Source organism: Emydura macquarii, unplaced genomic scaffold (genome assembly GCF_026122565.2).
Source record: "Emydura macquarii macquarii isolate MOO-44397 ecotype Brisbane River unplaced genomic scaffold, CSIRO-AGI_Emac_v2 contig_2205, whole genome shotgun sequence".
Taxonomy (NCBI): domain Eukaryota; kingdom Metazoa; phylum Chordata; order Testudines; family Chelidae; genus Emydura; species Emydura macquarii.
This window is the reverse complement of record NW_027132342.1, coordinates 165,158-171,157: the sequence shown is the minus strand read 5'-3', so window position 1 is coordinate 171,157 and position 6,000 is coordinate 165,158.

The following is a 6,000-nucleotide window of genomic DNA, read 5'->3' as shown; positions in this document are numbered from 1 at the left end:
GATCTTTCCATTTTATTTTAATTTCCTGTTACATTTTCAAATTCAACCTAAAAGTGTGTCTGTCCTGAGAATTTCCCTTGGGCTTGTGGCACTTTCATCAGAGAAATTCATGTATGCATTTTCTGGAAGATAATTAGGTGGATTCTAAATTTTTTCAGCCACTTGGAATGCAGTTTTCATACTCACCATTCTGTAAAATATATCACTTTGTAATAGAAGAGAGAGATCAGTTACCTCTCCACTGACCTGAAGTCTAGTAGGATCTGCTTGAGGTCGCTCTAGATGGGAAAATGTTTAGTAAAGCATATGACTGATGAGAAAAACTAAGAACCTGATTCTCCTCTCACTTGCATTGGTTTTATGATGGTGCAATTCCATTGATTTCATGAAATTACTCCTAATTTACAGTGGTGAAAGTTAGAGGTAAATCTTAGTGGATGAGTCTCATTTTGACAGCATCTGGGTTGTTGGGTTTTTTTGTTTGCTTGCATGTATATAATGTGTAGGCAGCAACTCTGCAACAAAGTAACAGTTTTTAGTCATAGAGTCTTACTCAGAGAAAAAATGTAATGGGAATAGGCTAAAAATGACTGCATCACAACTAACAATAAACATTTCTTTGGATCTAACTGCCTAGACGGCCAGTTCGACAAAACTTGTACAACTATCTGCAACGCATCAGCTGTGTGACTGCCGATAATGTTATAAAGACTGAAATAATCTTGAGGCATACAGTAGTGCTGGAACTCATCACATGAGGCTATTGCAAGTGGTGTTGCTAGTTCTGTTTAACTGAATTCTTAAGCAGTTACCTTGAAGAAATGTCTGTGGTCACCTGTGATGCATTTCGACTAGATGCTGTGTAAGTCACCAGTAAAGTCTGCTGAGCCTTAGTCCCTCTGACTGATTTGCTTCTTAGGTACTTGTAATATGCCTTGTGATAAAGGCAAGACAGGACATATATGCAGTGAACACATGAGGAATTCTTTATGGTGGCTGGTTGCTGGAGTAGATCATTCTCTCTCTGGCTTACAGACTCCAAACACTACTTGTTGCACTGTTACCACAAATGGTCTGTCCAAATCTTGGCCCAAATTAAGCAATCAGAGAAAGGATTGTTGGCTAAAGATAAGTATGCAAACAAAACTGTACTTGGTGCCAGAGCATTACAAGAAGTTGGATGGGGGGACTGTCTCAATAGCACTTATTGCAAGACTAGGGCCTAAATTACTGCAACATTAAGATGGTGATTTGAATAACCTAAAAAGCAGGAAAGCAGAGTTAAGATCCACCCTACACACACCCCATTCTATTGTACACACCACAATAGCATCTCAGTAACCAATCACAAAACAGCTATGCAGTCATGCAAAAGAATATATGTTCATCTATAGTAAAGCACGGTAGTTAAGTTGTATGATATTGCATATGCAAAATGCTATGCACATTGGTACAGATTGTGTTATCATGTGAAGACGCACTATAATACAGGTGTACAAAATTACAGTTGGTATCTTAACTCTGATATTTTTGTGCAGTCTTAACATTGAATTAATCTTCATTTTCTACAAAATGTCGGTATTAAATACATGTACAAAACTCATTTAAAACAGAGAGAGGATTAGAGTAGAGACAGATACTGCATCATGGAAGCCTCATCTTACTACTCATTGCACCATTACTGGACTCAGATAACAGGACAGAATTGAAAATTATTATTTAACTGCTTATTTAACGCTTTGTGAGACAATTTGTTAATGTGCGAATGTTACACTTTTAAAAGGTGCTAATTCACTATGCATTCTGTAAAATATACAGGAAGGGCCCAAAACCCGTTCCTCTGACATCAATGGTTGTTCTTGCCATTTACTTCAGTTAGAGCAGGATTGGGTCCCCAGATTACAAAAACTGACGTGGACAAGACAAAATACAAGAGGGTATATGTGAAGGGGTCCCACCTTATCACTGACATGCTTCCTTGTGGCTCTCTCCCCATCTGTCACCCCCTTCCATCAGTTGCGCAGGCTGAGGCCTCCCTTTCCATGACTCAGGATGCTCCCTCTTTGTGACTCAGCCCTCCAGCCAGGTCATTATATAGTTCTCTCCTTCCAGGGTGACAAAATCCCATGGGACAAGCTGTCCATATACCATCTCAGGCAGTCTTCTGATCCAAATCTAGCTCCAGTACCATTTTATCAGTGGCTGTTAGGGGAACCTGGGTTGGCGACTCCAGGTTCCAGCCCAGGGACTCTAAGAATAGCAACCTAGCGCTACAAAGTCTCAAACCCTGTTGCTGTTTCCCTGGGCTCTTTCCTATCCCACTTCTCTAGCTCCTTGTCTATACATGGGCTTACCACCAGAGCTTCTTCCACTCTACATGGCTACTTCACCCCCTCACCCTCCTATCAAATTCCCTAGTCTCCCTCGAGATCACCTTCTTGTCCCTAGCCAACTCCCTTTCTTTTCCTTCTACAGAGTGACTGCAGACCTCCTCCCTACAGCCCCCTCTTGTCCTTACTTCCTACCTCTACAGTCCTAGTCCAGCTTCTCCTCCACCTGGGCTGTATCCGCCATTAGGCCCCATCAAGCCCTTGTTCTTCTCGAGGTGCAGCATAGAAGGTTAATTGGCCCATATTAACTCATTCTGGGCTTGTGTGCGATGGACACCCCCATCACTGCAACCAAGTGCTGGATCCTGTATTTCTTACTCAGACAGAACATCGATTAACCTCAGTGGAAGTGTAATATCCATTAGGCATTAGGTGTTGTCCACTGGAGCTGCATAATGATGGAACCTCTTAGCAGCTCCCCTGTTCCCCCACCTCTGAGTTTCTCTGTGGAGAACAGCTCCATTGGCTCCTGGATCCATTAATTAAATGGCCTGATTTTCACACACGAGGAACTTCCGGGAACTCTTATTGAAGTCAGTGTGCTCAACCTTTGCAAATCAGGCCCTTTGAACCTCACTTTAGGCACCCATTTTCTAAAAATCTTAACATTAGGATACCAACATAAAACCCAAATTACAAAGCTCTATAAAACTGAGGTATAGAATGCCCATGTAAAACCCATAGATAGGGCAAACCCATTTAATATACCTCCAAAAAATATTTCTGTAATTGACTTTCCCTCTGGACTGACTAAAACTGGCTCTTCTTGTTCTTGAGACCTTATCCCTGGATCCTGAAAGTATTAACATCAAATGACATCTACTCAAAGCTTGGCACAGTTTTTGTGACACAATTAACAAATGGCCTGATCCTCTGAGGTGCTGAACACCCTCAACTCTCACCGTGATAAGAGAACTGAGCACCTTGGCAGGATAGGGTTATGAAAATAATTAATTACACAGCATGGGTCAAATCTATGTGTGACAGCAATATATTGCAACAACAAACACATCATATAGCACTTCCCCATTACAATTCAATTGGTTCTGCTGCTAAATATTTCCACCCTAAACTATGGGAACTATGTTGTGTGCCAAGTGCCCATTTAGTGCTATTTGTGATAAATTATTTTACAGGAGTACCAGAAAAACAAAATGAGGACATTAAAATTATTGAGAAGGAAAAGGAGGAGGGGTTACTTGGTATCAATGTTTTGCCTGATAGGCTTTTTCCAGGAAGTGTCTGTGGAAAGAATAAGCTAATTTAATAAGGGCCGTAGATGGGAACCTAGTCTCTAAAAAAGGCTAAGAAATAGGAGATTCACACCAGAATATACAGTAAAGAGTTACAGATAATTTTTCTCTGGTGGAAAACAACAGGAGGGGTTAGGAATATTTTTAATTGCTTCTCTATTAGATTCAGTTTCTGCTCTACATAGTTACTAGCTTCTTAATATAAATGCTTTGCAAAATCTAGCATATCATGTTCAGAATAAACATGTGTTCCATGTGCATAAAACACTTCAGGATAGACGATCTCATTTATGAGAAAGCAAATCTGAGTAACCTCTGAATAAATAAATTTGCACTGGAGTCAAAATCAGGCCCTTGGAGTATGAGCTTTAAGAGTGCCGTTGGGAAGATAGGAGTAGTTGGAAAGCAAATAACAGGAGAATAGAAGATAAAGTGCCATAAGGGGAGTTTGCTTTATCTGAAAAAGCTCCTGTTAGTTGTTTTTCTGTCTTTGACTCCCTTAATGCATACTGTAAGTTACATGTGTTAGCACATATGCTAAATTGGTGCAAGTTGCACTACTCTGCCATGTAAAGGCACTGATCCACTTGTACTTGGCATGCAATATTGCTACTGAATTTGGCCTAGAGATTTACATGGGAGGAACACTGGTTAACACCAGGTCTCAACTTGGCTCATGCCTTTTTAGATTAGAGGTTGGCAATGAATGTTGGAGCAGTAGCGAGACCATAGTCAAGGTTGAGACAGGGTTTTCCGTTTCACAGAGTAAAGATTATGTTCTAATTATTTTGAGAACAAGAAAGCCTGAACTATAGAGTTTATAGTTTTGAAGACATTCAACATTTTTTTTTTTGCATTTGTTTTATAGCATTGATTTCTGCTTTGTGAAATATTTATGCTTAAAATAGGTCAGAATATAGATTTGGCTCTGCAGTACTCCTTTTTTGGAATCTCTTTGTGACAATTTGGAGGATTTATGTACAACTTATGAACTCTGATTGATCTTACGAAATTGCTATATCATTGTATGTGACATCCACCATCTGTTGCCATGGCAGTACCTCATCTCTTCCTCTGGTGCAATGGTTGGTCATTAGACTTTTAATGGTCACCTATTCAGATGGAAGCACCTTGGGACAAGGGGACTGTTAAGCCTAGAGAAACCAGTTCAGCCAAGTTTGTCTGAAGAGGCTGGTGCTTGGAGAGTGGAAAATCCTACCACAGGAGAACAAAAACATCATGTGTTAAGCCTGGGTCTGAAAAGCCACAGAGTCCAAGAGGAAGGTATAACTCAGAGTGGACTGAAAGCTTGGGCAGGAGAGCACAACTATCTTTCATGGCATAGGGGACGTGTTTAACAGTGGTACCAGCCAAGGAAGAAGGAAACTGGCTGCCTAGGGGAAAGAAAGACTGGACAATTCAAAGGAGAAGCTACGTGCAGGGGGGGAGGGAGGGAGGGAGATCCTGGATTCACACCTGTACCGACGAGCGCTCAAGAGTGGTGAGGAAACTGAGGCAGGATAATGTATACAGTTATGCTTATTATTTTGTCTAGATCTTCATATTTTTTGTGCTAGCTAAAGTAAAGAGAGATTGGTTTCTGAGAACCCTTACGAAGCCGGCAAGTCTGTTTGTTTTCAACTCTCATGTGTCCCTGCCGAGGTAACAGTAAACCCAGAGTGCTGATGAGATGGCAGCTCTGGAAAAGGGTGTGGTTAAGCTACTGGGAAATCTGGCAAGTCAGCATTGGTCCTCAGAGCCCAGGCTGTGCCATATGGTCCCATTTGGGATAACACAGAGAGTCTGCATCTAGGAAGTGAGCCAGAGAGTCTCCAGAAAGAGCCAGTGCTGCAGCCTATCCCGATCAAGACGCTTGAGAGTGCACAGGTCCATTGTATTGGAACCCAAACTCAGCAGCCTGGTGAGTGTCCAGCAGAGGGAGCTTTACCAGGGCTGTGTGACACTTTATTTGTAAACATGCAATAGGGAATTGGGCCCAGCTCCTCAAAGCAATTTGAGCACATAATTTTCATGGAAATAAATGGCCATTAGGCACCCCCACTAGGGCAGCTAACATTGCATTTCAAAAATATGGGACAGAGCTCAGATACTGCCAGTGAGAAGAGACCATGTCTCATTGGGCGGTAGGGGGGAGTGCCAGAGGGGAAAGAGTTTTGGGGTTGAGGGTGCTCCTAGCCTCTGCTTGACACCAGGAGCCAGCCATTGCTCCTTCCCACTAGGCAGCAGCTCCAACTCTCTGCCCCAGCTCCCTGTGCAGCCCAATCCCACCCGTGACTCAGCCCAGGCTCCATCAGATATAGGGAGAGCCCTCCTGATTGGCTGAATCCTCCATAGAC